This window comes from Aquarana catesbeiana, linkage group LG02 (genome assembly GCF_042186555.1).
Source record: "Aquarana catesbeiana isolate 2022-GZ linkage group LG02, ASM4218655v1, whole genome shotgun sequence".
Lineage (NCBI taxonomy): Eukaryota > Metazoa > Chordata > Amphibia > Anura > Ranidae > Aquarana > Aquarana catesbeiana.
Window position 1 is genome coordinate 55,114,587 of NC_133325.1, and position 18,183 is coordinate 55,132,769.

The 18,183-nt window shown below is 43.7% G+C and overlaps 1 protein-coding gene across 2 annotated transcripts in view; it reads right to left on the reverse strand.

Moving 5' to 3' along the window:
• The window catches only part of ARHGEF17 (Rho guanine nucleotide exchange factor 17), a 362,668-nt gene that overhangs the window by 333,814 nt on the left and 10,671 nt on the right, over positions 1–18,183 (reverse strand). The gene's annotated exons all lie outside the window — the stretch shown is intronic.

Here is an 18,183-nt window from a genome sequence, read left to right on the forward strand (position 1 = left end):
CTCTACTCCCAGGCAGTCCACTCCCCCCCACAGTTAGAAACACCTCCCTAGGGAACATTTTTTTGTTTATAGCGCAAAAAACAAAAACCACAGAGGTGATCAAATACCACCAAAAGAAAGCTCTATTTGTGGGGGAAAAAAAGGACGTCAATCTTGTTTGGGTATAGTGTCGCAATTGTCAGTTAAAGCGACATAATGCCGTTTCGCAAAAAATGACCTGGTCATTAAGGGGGCAAATCCTTCCAGTGCTGAAGTGATTAAATAACGTTTTTTATTTGTGGTGCTCAGATACAGTGTAGTTCCAGTCCACCTATAGGTGATCACTGCGGTTGTGGGTGGTTCTGGCATTAGGTCACTACATGTATTCTTACATTGGGGACTGTGATTTTGCCATAATGGCCCTTGTTCAGGCACTTCCTGTTATGGGGTTATAACTGTCTCCCAATTCTGCTTTGACGGTGTCACCTTGTTACATGCACCCCTGGTGGAGACTACTAGTGGCCATGCAGACACATGCTAAGCAGGCATGGTCCATCATTGTCACCTTTAGGAAGCCAGACCAAAGCAAAGATGTATAGTCCATGCTGGAGCAAGTGCATATAGACAGGAATGTGTCATGGTCTGGAGTCTGGCTCGGAGACCAGTAGCTGTAGCAGTGGAGCAGTACCCACTGACAAGCGGGGCAGGTATACAAGCAGGTCACCCGGGCTGATGATATGAGTTCAACTGAGGTGCGGGGTCTAAGTACTAACCGGTGTTCACCAGAGCTCCTCATGGTGGAGATGCGCAGCATGTTAGTACCAGGTTGCGGTCCTCAGGATTGCCCCTTTAGGAGGTGAGCAAGCGGGGGTCCAGTAGCAGATATAGCAGGTAGGGATAAAGCAGAAGCATAGTCAGGAAACAAGTCAAAAGGTCAGTAATGAATGGTTTCAGGTTGGGATTAAGCAGTAACGTAGTCGAGGAACAAGCCAAAGGCCGGTAATGAATGGTATTGAAGATACGGATGGCAGCAGGAGAAACAAAAGTGAAATATTGGCTGGAAGGAGCACAATAATGTGGAAAACAGGAAGTGCTGAGACATGGCTTAAATCAGGACATTCATGGGAAGAGCAAAGATTTCAAGGTTCAAGACAAACAAGATTCAAGGCAGGATCATTCCACGAATTGTCCAGGGAGCTGTCCAGCATTCCAAATGGTTCAGCAAGCAGAGTCACTGCCAAACACAGCAGAGGTCTCAGGTTCAAGTCGAGGCCCTAACAGAATGGTTAAAAGCAAGACCCAGTGAGGCTGAAACGCGTAGTTTGTTTCAGGATTTTTTTTACCCCTTTATTGCTAATACTGAATAAAGAGGTCTGCAGATCATCGAGTTGCTGGCTTCTTTTATTGGTCTGCATGTAGACAGGAAGTAAATGAAAGTGGCTGGAGGAAGCACAAGCATGAAAAAAAGTTTGAAAAAAAAAAAAGTAAAAAAAGTATTTTATGCAATTTAATTTCTATAGTAATAGCATTTGGGACATAGTGCTCTCGCAAAGCAAGTGCCATCCAGTTAGGGTTTAGGTTTGCTTTAAATCGGCAATGGGAACCCTCAGAAATTCCAAAATTGCACCACAAAAGTCTGGGAATCTTAGATTTATTTTGGCATATCTCTAAGGGACTCCTGGAGACAGATCACCGCATTGGAGTTTCCAGCTCTACATTCCTACTGTGGTCATTTAAAAACCCAGGGCATCAGTGACCCTTTTCAAGAAGGGTAGAGGCTGGCACAATTAAAAGAGGGTTGGCGGGGGGGTTGGGGTTTAAACTCCGTATTATTGCCTATGGTTTTGGACTGGGATGTTCAACAAGCTCATAGGATGTATGAGGGTCAGGTGTCCACAAACTCCCACCATCTTGCCAACTCAACACACCAGACCCCACCACTAACTGTAAGATCACTGTGAACCTTCAGTGTATGTCAGGGTATTGTGGACAGAAATAAAACCCTTGGCCGCTAAAAACCTTCATTTTTTCCTTATTGCACAATTATATTTCATCAACAACACAGCAATTTAAACACTTGTATGATCCAGAACACTTGGATGTCATTTATTTTGCTCAATCACAAACCAGATATAATAGTCATTTTCCAGCCTCAAATAACATGTTTATTTCTCTAATTCCACATTTTGACAGAATTTCACAATAAACAAAGTGTAATCTTCAAAACTTTTCTTTTTTTCTTCCAAGCCGTTTCTCGGCAGAACAACGATGATTTAACATGAGAACGGTAAACAAAGGTGTAGAAAATATGTAAACTACAATTTCATCTTTGAAGAATGTAACTGAAGTGGAGCTGGAAAAAAAAAAGTTGATGTAACATCTGCAAATTCCTATCTATTTTCTGGTATTGTCATATTACATTTTGATGTTTGCCTGCAGAGAATGAACAGCATGGTGTTAGCAAAGAAATCGTAAAAAAAAAAAAAAAAAAAAAGCACAAGATACAGAAAGATTATTTCGGAGTGGATACATGCAATGCTGCAAGCTGCTGACTTGTGGTAATGGGTGAATCTATGCCCACTCCATGCTGAAAATTCAGTTCAGCATTTAGAAAATGCCGAACTGTAAAGACATAAGACAGCTTAGTTCCAGCAGCCCACTCACTCCCAACTTTAAAGTGATTGTAAAAGTCTTGTTTTTTTTTTTTTAAATAAATATAACAAACATGTGCAGCACCCTCTACATAGGTAGGTGCTAGAGGTTAGGGTTTTTTGGTAGTGCAGGCAAATTTAGGCAGGGCTAGCTGTAAGCTAGGCCTGTTTGTTTTGGTTTGTGTGGCTGGGAGTTCCTCAGAGCAGCAGCTATTACTCACAGACAGCATCACCTCACTGTTACCTCCCTCTTTCTTCTAGAGGATTCTAGAAGAAGAGGAGGGGAAGAGAGGTGGAGCTGTCTGAGGTGTCTCCTGGAGCCCTGCCCTGACCAATCCCCAACTAGGATTGGCAGGGGGCAGGCCTCCTTGAAATACCCATAGTCAGCCCAGCTGGGGAGGAGTTGTTGGGTGGAAGAACCGAGGATGGAGTACTAGGTTGTCGGGCCTTTGAGGGAGCTCCCCAGTCTGGGAGGGGGGGTCCACCTTGGGCTTGGGTGCAGGACGGAGCCCTTCAGGAAATCGTGGAGGCTCTGAACAGGAGGCACAGGAGGAGCAAGAGAGGACAGTAGGAGCTAGTACTTCCGGGTACGTCTTCAGGAGGGAACCACCGGTTGCAGACAGGAGGACTGGTGAGTGACATGGAAAGTCAGGAGGACTGGAGAGGCATGCCAGAGAGGACTGAGAGGAAACAGTAAGAGCTGGGCGTGGAGCCAGTAGGGAGGATTGCAATGTCACGGGCAGTGAAGTCGGGCAGTGAAGTAGGGCATGAAGAGGACTGTCTGGGAGCAGTAGTCCACCTATACGACAGGTAGCACAAAAGACTTTCGATTTTCTGGTACACCATAGGGGCCCAGGGGCCCTGCCTGCAAAGGGCAAGTTACTTAGGCCTGGCTGAGCCAGTGTCAGGCCTAACCATGTGCTTGCTGCCCCTGGGAGTGAAGAGTTTTGCAGGAGAGAGAGAGAGAGAGAGAGAGAGAGAGAGAGAGAGAGAGTAATAGTCTACAAACAAGAGTTGTGCTGGAGGAGCCTGGAGAAGTGTACAAATAGTGTACATAGTTGCCCCTAGCAACTCTGCTATTATTCTACTGGGCAACCCATATTTCCCATACCCCATCCAAGTTAAATTCCCTCAAGAAAATAACAAAAACAAAGCAACGGACTGTTCATTTTCTTGGAGTGTCTGGGAAGTGAATACCGGGCCAGGCAGGGTGACAGGTGGGCCACATCACTTAGCAGCCCCTGCGGCGGTACCGCTACACGTTTTACTTACCTATTCTATGCAGTGAGCAGCCTGGATCCTCCTCTTCTTAGGTCCATGGCTGGAGCTTCTGGCCCCTCCCTCCTGGTGAGTGTCCCCACAGCAAGCAGCTTGCTACAGGGGGCACCCGAGCCGAGCTGCAGTTCGCATCCAATTCACACTAGTGTAAACCCAGCCTAAAAAAAAAAAAAGTTTTCCTTATAGTTCCACTTTAACCTTAACCTACTCTATCCAAAACCTAAAAAAAAGTTTTAAATGTAACCCTGTGCAAAGTGGGCTTTAAAGGAACCCCCTACAGCTCTACTTGCCATGACGCACAGTTTTGCTTCTTATTTCCTGCACCACAGAACTCCAGGCTCCAGGGTCCGTGGCACAGTGCCAAGTAATGCAGATTCTTCGCCCGCTGAGCTGTCGGGGGAACCTGCACGTGCGTGCCCAGGAAAACATCCCTTTCAGGAGCCACAAAACCTCTTTCTGGAAAACTATGCACCGACTCCCAGGAATGTGCACAACTAGCCAGGTGCAAAGCTACAAAACAGATGCCTTGGGATGTGTGCTACCTAGACAGAAGGTCATATTAATCTGTGAAGAAATCAGAAGTGGGCGGCCACCTTTCAGTAGGGTAGGCAGAATGTTTTAAGCACAACTCATGCACCCAATTGCATTAGGAATAGATCTGCATGGCAGGAGATCAAATAATCAAGGCTATTCACAGCATATCAGTAAAGTGAGCTTGGTGGAGACCTAAAGAGGAGTTAATTGCAAGTTATAAAATATAGCATTTTTTGCAGGTAAAGAAAGGGACACGTGGGAAAAATGTGAAAGACATATTAAAGCAGACTTTGTGCTATGAAGTAACATCCATTTTTTTCACACCACCCATGCCAAAGAAAAAAAACTGGCTGTGGGGAACTAAGGGTTACTAAATATACATACAGTGAGCTATGACTAAGCACTCTGTGTAGTGCGAAACGCGTAAGTTTGTTCCACTTTGCTGTGACCTGTATTTTGGATGACACTTTATTGAATATAGGCAAATATTTTTGGAGTGCGGCTGTTCAGGATTTCTTTGATGTCTAACTGCTACAGCCTTGCCAGCACCTGGACTTCTAGACTGAAGGAGATGCCTTGTACTTTGATCTGACCCACCTGGAGCTAAAACTCTCTCTCTACACACAGTGAGGTTGCAGGGAATGCTGAGTACCTCTAACCACGCAAGAAGGTATTACAGTACAGTGCAGAAGCACGTTCTTCTAAGATTTCTGGTACTCAGCATTCCCTGGAATCTTGCCATAAAAAGCGTGACATCATCCTTGCCTAGTTGCCACAGCAAGAAGCCAGAGTAAGGTATGTATTTTATTTATTTTTCTATTTGGGCAGCACAGCGTTTAGAACTTCCGCTTAGCAGCACTAGTGTTGACAGTTTGAAACCCATCTGTGGTACTACCTGTGTAGAGTTTGCATGTTCTCCTTGTGACTTGTGTGGGTTTCCTCCGGGTACTCTGGTTTCCTCCCACACTCCAAAGACTTGCTGGTAGGTTAACTGACTCCTGTCTAAATTGGCCCTACAATGTGTATGTATGAATGTGAATTAGGGATCTTAGCTTGTAAGCTCCTTGGAGGGTAGGGAACTGATGTAAATGTACAATATGTAAAGCACTGCATATTGAAGGTGCTATAGAAGTGGGGCTGTTAAAAAAAATAGCATTTTTAGGTCCACTCTATCGAAAATTGTGGCAAATTTTTGCTGCAATTTTTACTGAAGTCATTTTTTTTGTTGTTATAGATGAAGGCTGGAGGTCGCATGCTGGTTTTTAATATCTCTTGGGGACTTTAGAGAAGAACATGTCCCACCACAGTAACCAGCTCTGTCACCACTCAACTTAGAGTTCTCTGTGTTCTCATTACTTTGACAGTCTTAAGTATTTAAAAAAATAAAAAAAAGTCAAAAGGAAGACTGGGGTCTCCTCAAAACAGCTGCAAATGGTGATAAGATCCAGCGACTCCAGCACAAAGATCTCACCAACAAACGTCACAGAGAGACATTAGAAACCAACAAACGTCCCAAAGAGACATTAGAAACCATCAGGTGGCCTGTATAGCTTCAATCTGTGGAAAGCTTAAATCTCAGTTTTGGATGGACTGACCCTTTAACGGTCCCTCATTTGAAGCTGCAGCGGACAGCCTTGCGGGCGATTCTCACAGACGGTGCCCCAGTGGGCCTGTAATAAGCACTGATCTCCTCATCGCCTTCCTGTTTACACACGCAGCATTTAATTATAGATTTCCCATGGCAGCTGGATGAATTAATGCTGTGATGTAGCCTTGGAAGTGGTTTCCATGGGAACAGCAGCAAAAAAAAAGGAACATGCAACAACATAAACCGCAGTTTACAAAACCGAAATTCAGTGGGCTTACAGCCTTGAAGGAGAGCAAAACACCAATGGTGGAGTTACTGTGGATGGAGGAGATACAGGTTCCATCAGTTCCCATAAATAGATGGCAGCTGAGCATTAAAGTGGACCTTCCAGTAACTTCAAAAGTCAAAAGGTCCTGGCAAGTCACAATATCCAGCAATAGTATTATTTTCCATTTATCATTATAAACTAGTCGTGCTTTAGTCGAGTGACTTTGCTTTAGGCTTTCCCTACAGTGTGAGCCTAAACATACAATGTTGGTTTCCAACTTGCCTTGCTGAAATTCTTCACCATAGCCCCCCTACGTTAGATTGTAAGCTCCTTGAGGGTAGGGACTGATGTGAATGTACAATGTATATGTAAAGCGCTGCGTAAATTGATGGCGCTATATAAGTACCTTAAATAATAATAATAATAGTATGGGAATTAGCTAAACAACCCAATGCTATGGGGAGCTAAAGATTGGCACAGGTGGCAAGATAGGCCACCAAAGAGGAAGAGAGGTCAACAGGAGATGGTGCACTTCTATAAACTTCTTGAAACTTCTGGAACTTGGAAGGGCCTTTGCTGTTTGCAGGCAGGAGGACTCTTCTGGCCAAAAACCACCTTTCCTTCTACTCCTAGCATTATTTTTTAAATAACAAAAAACTGTATAACATCCGCTCTCAGACCCTCAGAAATGACACACTTAATGACTCACTTAATAGAGCAGTCAATTGCGCTTTGAAGATAATCATATCCTTGGTCTCATCCGTTTCGGCCACACCAGAGCGATCCTCCAGATTTCCACAGATGAAGACACTCAGGTCCTAATATAACTGGATTTTCTTAAGGGGACCCACCAAGATATCCACAATACCCACCACACACACACACTCAGATCACTTGCCTCAACAGCAGTGGGATCAAACCTCATAAGAACATATAACAACCTCCACAGTGCTGTAACTTTGAAATACTCTGAATAAAAAGCTATTATACTCACATGTGTACAGAGAAAAATGCATTGAAAATTTCACAAAATGTTCGGGGTGTCTGGCGTGATGATGTCACACGTCACTGGTCCTATCCTACGCATTTCGTCAGCAACTGACATAAGAGGCGTGACTAGCACTCGTCACCACACTATTTAGGCCCACACATTTTCAGGCATTTTAGCGCTAAAAATAGTGCCTGTATAGCACCTGAAAAACACCTCCCATGCCACCACCAATGTGAAAGCCCGAGTGTTTTCACACTGGGGTGGTGCGCTTGCAGGACGTTAGAAAAGGTCCTGCAAGCAGCGTCTTTGGGGCGGTGCGGGAGCGGTGTATACACCGCTCCTAAAGCGCCCCTGCCATTGAAATTAATCGGCAAACCCTGCCGAAGCACCTGAAAAGCGCTTAGGCAGCGCCAATTTTTTCGGCACTTTTAACCCCTTCTTGGGGGTTAAAAGCGCCCGCTCCTGACCGCACAGCGCCGGTAAAGTGCCGCTAAAAAGAGCGGCGCTTTACCACTAACGCGGGGCGATCTTCAGTGTGAAAGGGGTTTTAAGGCCAAACCACCGCATATCCTAATCGCAGATGCGCTTCAGCAAATGGAAACCTGGAAGAGCGTCATAGAATTTAATAAATGTGCTCTACATATCGGAAGCCTAACGCACCATGCGGACCAATCCCCAGATTAACCACTTGCTGACCAGCCACTGTATATATACGGCGGCAGGTCGGCTCTATTGCGCAAACAGCCGTACACATACGGCGGTCCATGCATGTGACACTGTGGGCGCGCGCGCGTCACGGGAGTGTGCGTTCGCGGGATTCAATGTCTGCCGGTGACCAGCGATCGCAGTACACAGAGGCAGAACGGGGATCTGCCTGTGTAAACAAAGGTGGGTCCCCGTTCTGACAGGCGACATCATGGAGATCTGCTGTTCCCAGTGATCAGGAACAGCGATCTCTATGGTGTTCCAGTGAGCCCACAGTTGGAACACACTCTTGGAACACAGTTAACCCCTAGTGTTAACCACTTCCCTGCCAGTGTCATTTATACATTGATCAGTGCATTTTTTTAGCACTGATCAATGTAATATTGTCACTGGTCCCCAAAAAGTGTCACTTAGGCTCAGATTTGTCCGCTGCAATGTCGCAGTCCTGCTAAAAATCGCAGATTGCCGCCATTACCAGTAAAAACATTAAAAGAAAATAAAGCTTTCCCATAGTTTGTAGATGTGATAATTTTTGCGCAAACCAATCAATATACACTAATTGTGTTTTTTATAAATCAAAAATATGTAGAATATATATTGGTCTAAACTGATGAATACATTTTTTTTTTTTTTTTTTGGAAATGTATTATAGCAGAAAGTAAAAAGATTTTTTTTTTTTTTTTTTCAAAAATGTCTGTATTTTTTTGTTTATAGCGCAAAAAATAAAAATGTCAGAGGTGATCAAATACCACCAAAAGAAAGCTCTATTTGTAGGAAAAAAAGGACATTAAATTTTGTTTGAGTACAACGTCGCACGGCCGCGCAATTGTCAGTTAAATCGACGCAGTGCCCTATCGCAAAAAATGTCCTGGTCATTAAAGCGGTTGTATACCCACAGAAAAAAAAAAAAAAAAACCTGTAAGGCAAAGGCATAATGAGCTAGTATGCACCGCATACTAGCTCATTATGAAATACTTACCTAGAATGAGGCGTCAGTATCTAATCCCGGTCCACGCAGAGGGAGCTGTCTTCCGGGTTCGCGGCTCCGGCGCTGTGAGTGTCATCTTATATGAGTGCTATGGATTGGAAGAACGTGAGCAGGAGGTGCCACTGTGTGGCGTTCACAGCGATTTCCTTGAGCCTGATTGCACCCCGTTAGAAACCTGCACTTTGTAATAATTGGAAATTATAATATTGAATAATAATTGGCAGTACTGTTATGGCTGCCAGCTGGATTCTTCCCTAAAACTGAGGAGAACCAGAGTGGAAATTTTAGGGAAGAACAGTAAGAAAAGTTGGCAGAAGAAGCATTTTTTTCTTTGTGCTCATTTAGTGAGGACATTAAAATAAGAAAATAGAAATCTAAGCAGGCGAGGCCTAGTTTTATCGGCGCGAAAAGAAGTTTATAGCGATCGGGATTAGGAGGTTTACTGACACAAGAGGACCACAGTGGAATTAGGCAGATTTATCTGCAGGCACCTAGGATTGTACCCACAACAATGCCAAGAGATCTCAGGGGACACGACGAAAGAAAAGGTGTTTCCAAAGCCACGGTTTTCCCTACAATAAGCCAGTGCCAATGGTGTATGCATGTGTCTGCCTTCTTTATAGCATAAACATGGATGCATCACCATCTGTTTCTGATGTCTACACCTAAGGTTAGGCTAAATTTAAAATTTAGAAGCACATGGACATACCTCCCAACTTTTTGAGATGGGAATGAGGGACACCTATCAGCAAAAGTATGCAGGTATAGGACACACCCCTTGCCACGCCCCCTTAAAGGAGAATTGTACAAAAAAAACAATATTGGTTAAACCCACAAGTTCTTTTTTACCTCTACTATTCCTTTATATTGGATTTTAAAATGTACAAATGCAGCAATTTAGAAATTGGATGAAAGGTTTAGCACTGGGAAACACTTTTTGAAAGATAAAAAGTGCACTTTTTTTTAAATACAACTATATAGATCAGACCAAAATGAGGGACAAATGAGGAGGAAAGAGGGACAAACGGACATTGCTCCAAATCAGGGACAGTCCCTTGAAATCAGGGACATTTGGGAGCTATGCATGGAGCCTTTTTAGGTTTCTGACATGGCTGGTGGGACAGGTCCGGGCAGAGTAAGCTGTGTTCACTTCAATAAACCAATTATGTGCTAGCAGAAATCCCATTTTCCTGATACCAACATGGCAGCATACATGTGATAAAGCTCCGCCTCTATATCCACCCACAAGAACTGTTCCACCCAGAAATGGAACTTCCGCTGATCCGGTTCCTCCCCCCCCTCCAGTGTCACATTTGGCACCTTTCAGGGGGGGAGGGGGCAGCAGATACCTGTCTAATACAGGTATTTGCTCCCACTTCCAGGAAAAGAGCGCTGCAGAATCCGCTGTGATCTGGGAGACACACAGGTCCCAGAAGACAGCAGGGACCATTCAGAACGCGCAGCGCGACTCACGCATGTGCAGTAGGTCGCAAGGCTTCACATCCTGATGATGGCGGCACCTTCACCCGGAGCCGAGGGATGGGTTGGCTTCGGATGAGGACATCGCGGGCGCCCTGGACAGGTAAGTGTCCTTATTTTAAAAGTCAGCAGATGCAGTATTTGTAGCTGCTGACTTTAATTTTTTTTTTTTTTTGCAGGCGGAACTGCGCTTTAAGTTCAGGCAGTGCACGCAAAATGTCTGTGGAGACATCTGCAAAGCAGCAGGCTGGTTGGCGCAAGGCACCTGCCTCATGCGCTACAGGGAAGATCACAAAACCGACAGGGTTTTCAACTCTTTTCTACATGTCAAGCAGGAGGTTCGCCTACTTGCCTGCCTCCTGCCACCCTCAACACAAATGGCTTCAAAAAGTAAAAAAACAAAACAAACAGTTCACCTGAAAATACTCATCTTGACCCCAGCGCTTCTGGGAGAGTGGGTTGCTCGAAATCCTGTGAGAATGCACTCCAGCCCCTTGCATGTGTGCATTTTCATGGGAATTTAAGCTCCTAGCTATGCCGGTAGGCACAGTGATATATTCCATCCCTTCCAGTGTCAGAGGCCGGGCTGAGGTTTTTTTTTTTTTGAGGGGGGGGGACAATTTTTTTAAAAAATGGATTATTAAAGCCATCAGCATTGGGGGGTTGGGGGCTGGCAAGCAGACCATTAGTCATGGAAGGCCTGCTTAAAAAATGTGGGATTTAGATGTAATTTAAGTAAGAAAAAAAAAAAACTTAAATAATTCAACTGGAAAAATTCCTGTTACTCTTTTAGATCGATATTGGATGGGGTGTATCAGAGTAGAAAAGGAAAAAAACCTGTGTAGGCAGGTGCAGTCTACCTGGCAATGCAGGTGGAGGAGGAAGTCTCGACTCCTGGAGAATCTCCTCAGTCACAGAGAGGCAGCATTTGATTGGAAAGGAAAAGACAGTAAATATCTCCTAAACCGTTTAGAGACATTTACTTTTGATGTCATCGGCGCATGCGCTCTGAAGGAACGGCATACCGCCAGGGCCGTCTTTAATATCGATTGGACCCTGGGCAAACGTTTACTTGAACCCCCCCCATACAATTCACTCTCCACCTGCTCTGAGACATACAATAAATAGCAGCTAGACTTAAATTCAGTTTACTGTATCAGATCAGGCAGCGATTGGTTGCCAGAGGTTACAGTGTATCATTACCGCTTACTGACTGGTTGTTAGAGGTTACACCACACATTACGGCTCACTGATTAGTTGCTAGATGTTCAGGCATATGATTTCTGCTTGTTGATTGGTTGCTAGAAATTATTGTACAGTAATACTGCTCACTGATTGGTTGCTAGAGGTTACAGCATATCATCTCCTCACTGCAGGGGGCATGATATACATATGAATGCTGCCTTTATTTACATATCTATGCCTCTGGATGCATCCATTTACATATGAATGCTGCTATTTACATATCAATGCCGGTTATTTACATGTAAACACAGGGTCTGCAGGTGAGTCATCTGTACACAACAATAGGGCAGAGCTGGGCAGCATTAGTACCAGCACTTCACCCTGAGATATCAGGACACAGCAAGGGACTAAAACTTCAAGGGACAAGGGAATTTAAACTGGGATAGTTGGCAAGTATGAGCCAGCTGCTTTGGGCCCCACAACGACAGGGCCCAGGGCAGCTGCCCCTTTTGCCCTGCCTTAAAGACGGCCCTGCATACCGCGCAGTTCCATCACAGTCCTGTGCTGTGAACAGCGGCTCCCACGCACATGCGCTGGAGTGACGTCATCACGGCTCCAGCCACTCACACAGCCTGGGAGGAAAACCGGGTGAAGATGAAAGCGCCTTCAGCCGCTGGAGGGCTTCGGTTTAAAGGTAGGTTTCATGCATAATTATAAAAAATGAGCAGTGCTGTGAGTAACTGTATAATTTGTGAGAATATACCAGTGTAAATGGGATAAATAAATAAACCCCAATTCAAATGGAAACCCTAGTCCATACATCAAAACCTAAGGTGTATTATAAACAGTCCTATCACATTAGTTGTAGTCTTTCATGCATACTAGTAGGTTTCATGCATACTAGCACATTATGGCATTGCCTTGAAGGATTAAAAAAAAAAAACACAAACACACAACACTACAGCTTTAAGGGTGAATAAATATCAAATATCATTGATAAATATCAATGATAAAAAAAAAAAAAAAATTATATATATATATATATATATATATATATATATATATATATTCATATTATTTTTTTTTAGAATATCATATATGCTTTTGGAGTAAAAAGTCTAAATATAGTTTTTTATTTAAGAATGTAAGATACATTAATTATTTCGTTTATTCAGCATGCAATGGAGCTTAGTAATGTAGCATGAGGCTGTATATTCTGCAATATTTACATTTTTTGGTAAACTCATTCAATGAATCGAAGCTCTGCAAGCTGAGATAACATGCACTGGATTGATGCATTAACAGAACTTCACAGTAACCATGAGATAAAACAAAGTTCAGGAATATTCCTTTATCCCATAGTTTTGCAAATATATGTACACTACAAACTGGATGACTGAATTGGTTCTGATATTGCTGTTTTACTAACCTGACATTTTAGCATTCTAAATAGGAAACCTTCATTTTGTCTACAAATATTAAAGATTCTAACTACCAGCAAGAATTAGTCCTTACATTTAAAGAGCACCTGTCATTTTAGATCCATCATGGCAGCCCCTGTTAGCGGGCATCCACTCACCTGCTGCCGCCACGTCCCTCACCTTGTTGTGTCACTGCCGCATCACCAGCCGTTCTATTAAAGTGAATGGGACTGTCGGTGAGCCAATAGCGGGTCAGAGGAGGAGCCACTGCGGGACAGAGATGACAGTCGCCCTTTAAAAATTATGATTTAAGTCGATTTGATTTAAATCAAGCCTTTTTACTAGTGATTTAAATCAAATCCACCCCGAGGCCAGGGGTCTTCAACCTTTTTAAACAAAGAGCCAGTTTACCGTCTGGAAGATTGTTTGGGGGCAGGATTTTAGCCAATAGGAGTAGAAATAAATAAATAAATAAATAAAAATGCCCTGCCATTGACAGCGGGAGTAAAAAATACCCTGGTGTCAGAGGTCAGTGGGAGTAAAAAAAAATGGCAAGAGTTAAAATGTGCCCCAGCATCAGTGAAAGCATGAAATAGTTTTATCATTCCTTTCATTCACTCCAATGAAACGCAGCCGAACGATCATCTAATAGGAATGTTTAACAGTATAAATTTTCAATAAAAAAAAAAAAATGTCTTGAACTGAGAGCACAAACTAGAAACTAGATAAGGTTTGGACAGCAAAATATGGCTGCAGACAAGAAAGAGGGGAGAACATGGAGCTTCACTTTCAACTGACATTTCAGACAACTGTCAATAAATTACACCTAATTGTGTTTCACAACACGCTCAGAAACGTCTCCCGCAAAGAGCAAACTTATTAATCTGTCACCTCCTCACAGCAGGAAACAAGCTGTTATCAAGAGCAGTCAAAAACTTCCTTCCCCAAACAAGGAGGTTACGTAGGCAAAATATTTCAAATCCCATTCTCTCCCAACTCCGGCCGAATAGAAATCATTTTTTAATCAGTTATAAACGGCCACAGTCTACCTGTTAGGCTGGTTTTGCAGCTGTGAGTTACTGTTATGTGTCCTACTTTATATGATGGGTTGCAGTGGCATTCATTTAGATTGGTATCCCAAGGCACAACTACAGTAGGGTGCAATGTTCCCTTACTGCTGGCGCACCACAACCTACATGCCATGCCTGCTGTGCACTGCGTAAAATAAAAAAAAATGCAAAATGCTGTTATGCTCACCCCTAGCTTGAATACCAGGCCACTGACCCGCGACAAAATGTACAAGTCAACCATAATCCCCCCTCCACCAAATGACTTGCACAACGCAAGGTCCATAAAGACATGGATGAGCGAGTTTGGGGTGGAGGAACTTGACTGGCCTGCACAGAGTCCTGACTTCAACCTGGGATGAATTAGAGTGGAGACTGCGAGCCAAATGCTCTTCTAGAAGAATGGTCAAACATTCCCATAGACACACTCCTAAACCTTGTGGACAGGCTTCCCAGAAGAGTTGAAGCTGTTATAGCTGCAAAGGGCGGGCCAAATCAATATTGAACCCTACGGACTAAGACTGGGATGCCAGTAAAGTTCATGTGCGTGTAAAGGCAGGTGTCCCAATACTTTTGGTAATATAGCATACACATGGTCAGAGGTTCCGACCAAAAGCTCACATCAGACTTTTCTTGTCGGAATTTCCGATCGTGTGTGTATGCAGCATAAGGGGGTAATTCTTCCTAATGACGACAAATGTAAGGAGCATTCTTCTCACTGACCACTGACCATCACACTAATTTATCATGAGTTGTAGATATAATAATTATTAGCAGGGGTTCCCTGAAACCAGAAAGTTTATTCATGGGTTCCTCTGTGTTGAAAAGTTTGACAAAGGCTGCTTTATCTACACCTGGCTAGTCACATACTTCCTACCCTAGTAGGACAACTCGCTCACCCTACTGTATCAGGAGAACAGGAACAGGTCAGCACCAATGAAAACTTCCCATGTGTTTACCATAGGAGGGTGAAACAATGCAGCAGAGGCCGGGAAAGTTATCACTTGCAAGATTTACGGGGGGGGGGGGGGGTGTTTAGATCTGGACACCTGGACAAAAACAATTAGGCCCCTTTCACGCGGGCGGACCGATCAGGTCGGCCAGTCAGTTTTTCAGGCGGGCCTGATCGGACCCTCCAGTCTCCTCTATGGAGCAGCCTAGGTTCACACCGTGAATAACATGTGAATCGCACAGGAAGCTTAAATCGCACAGCATCCGCATCAAAAAAGGTGCAGGCAGCTTTTTTTTTTTTTTTAATTCGCACCTGAACCGGATCGCATGGGTGTTTTTTTACCCATGCCATCCAGTTCAGGCAAACCCGCTGTGTTTGCGACTTGCTTTTGGGGTGTTGTTAACTTTGCATTGACACCCCCAGCAGATCGCGATTGCTATGTGGCGCAGGAAACGTTTCCTGCACTGCATCAGTGTGAACCGGGACTAAAAGATACATCTAAACTTCAATACAATCGTTTATATTACAAAAAAAAAAAAATTAGACTCTTCCTTCATGTATGCTTTTCTGTACACCATTCATTAACATAGTCACTGACTTCTGAGCAATCAGTAATGGGGCGTACACACAGTCAGACTTTTCGGCTACAAAAGTCCGACAGCTCGTCCGACAAACTTTCGACGGACTTTTGGCGGACTTTCTAACAAACGGACTTGCCTACATACGATCACACAAAAGTCCGACGGATTCGTACGTGATGACGTACACCGGACTAAAATAAGCCAGTAGCCAATAGCTGCCCTAGCGTGGGTTTTTGTCCGTCGGACTAGCATACAGACGAGCGGATTTCTGGGTCCGGCGTAGTTACGACGTAAAGATTTGAAGCATGTTCCAAATCTAAAGTCCATAAGATTTGCGACTGGAAAAGTCCGCTGAAAGTCCGGGGAAGCCCACACACGATCGGATTGTCCGCTGGATTTGGTCCGTCTGACTTTTGTAGTTGAAAAGTCCGACCGTGTGTACGCCCCCATAACTGTTTTACAATACAGCATTATGAGTGCAGTGGTCAGGAGTATGAAAAACACAGCATAATGTATATAGTGTAAGGCTAAGGAATGCATAACACACTGAGCACAGTAGTTAGGAGTGTGTAATGCACAGAATGTAGTGTCAGAACTGAGTATTGCACGGAGTGCAGAGGTCAGGAGTGCATAATGCACAGCAAGCTGGGGTCAAGAGCGTGTAATGCACAAAATTCAAGGATCAGGGGTGCGTAACACAAACTACAGGGGTTTGGGAGTACTGCCGCCGGGCTGTGTTTTTTGCCGGTCCAACTTAGTGTCTTGTCCAGCCCAAGTTATCAGCCTGCTGCATGACTATTATTGATATAAGGAATTATCCTTTTTGGTTTTTACACTGGATTTATGGTGATGTGGATTTAATAAAAGGCGACACTTTTTTTATATACTTCACAATGGAAGTTTTCTTATTTTTTATATACTGGTGACCTCCATGCTGGAGTTGCTTGTATGCCGCGGTGGAGTCGCTTCTGACCTTGACATAACGAGCGCATTATGACCATTTATAATGTGATGGTTTATCAAGTCTCCTGCTTTACTTGTGGATTTTATTGCACAATATTTTTTCTTGAAGGAAAGTCTTCTAAGGAAACTGTTCTGTTGTAATATGCGGATACACTTTTTTTTTAAGGACACTTTATTTAATATGATTTTCGTATTCATTATTTTTATCTCAAATGCATTTTAACGTAATTGGGTTCAAGTATTTATTATTTATTGTTAATTGAATCTTTATTAGCGCTCCTTTTTGTTTGTAGTACCATAGACTATCGAAATCAAAAGTGCGTAACGCGCAGGTGAGTAGTCAGAGTACAACAACAATTACCCTCGCCAAACCAAAATCCCCACCAGTAGAGATTTGCCTCCCCCCCCCCCACACTAATATAGATCCCCTCCAGTGCAGATCTCCTATGCCCCAGTACAGATCTTTTATCCCAGTAGAGTCCCCCCTTCATGAAACACACTCACCAGACAAACCACACATTTCAGAACGTGGTGAAGCCCTCCCTCGGCTATGTCATGTGACTAAAGCCGAGAAGGAAATAAGGAGATCTTCCCTTAATCCCCTCTGCATGGAAAATGTCAAATTGGAAATTTGCAATGGAAATTTACAATTCAAAAATTATATACAATGTATAAAGAGAAACAATATATTAAGTAGAAATATTTACTTTAAGAATTGGCGTACTGATACGTGTGAGGTGGCGTATTTGCTCAACCGGGGACAGATAATATTTAATGCAAAAACCGTGAAAGTCATTTATGCAAATGCACCAGCCTCAACAGGATATGGCAGTTGCTAAAAATTTTTGCCAATTTTCAACCACGTTAGCACTTCCTATATGCCAGAGCTAAAGGCAGGTAGTAGGATTTACATACTAAAAAGAAGTATCATAGCTCCTGTACAATAGTGCATAGACTCAAAAATGAGAGTTCTTTTACTCACCTCTTCAGTAGCCCAAATCCTACCTTCCCTCAAGCAATGCAGCTTCTGACAAACTCTTCAGCATTTGACACATCTAGAAGTGTCAGATGCCTGTGCCCTCTGCCTCGCACTATGGCCCCATCCTCTGCCCCCCCCCATGTCACTTCTACCTCTTGTTGTGACAAAGGGGTTGGAGAAAGGAACCACAGTACACACCGGGAGACACTGGCTTCCGACAGTCCCAGAGGTCTGACTGAGGCTGCAGCACTAAAATGGAGGGAAGGTGGGAGACACAGGTTGTCAGAAAGGGGAGGATTATAATCTACCATAATTTTATTTTATTTGGTGACTGAAGGTGGCTTTAGGAAGCACACTAATACAGATATTAAAAGGACAATGTCAGATTGACAGTTATTTGTTACACCCAAGGTCCAAATGTACCAAGCAGCCTGGAGGCTCCTTTAACACTGCTCCTGGAAAGTAGTAGCCTCCAGAAACGGTTGGATAGGAAGCTGTACACACGGGACGAAATTCAGCCAGTTCCTGCCGAACCAGCCATTTTCAGCCTGTGTGTGTAGCTGTGGTTGGCAAC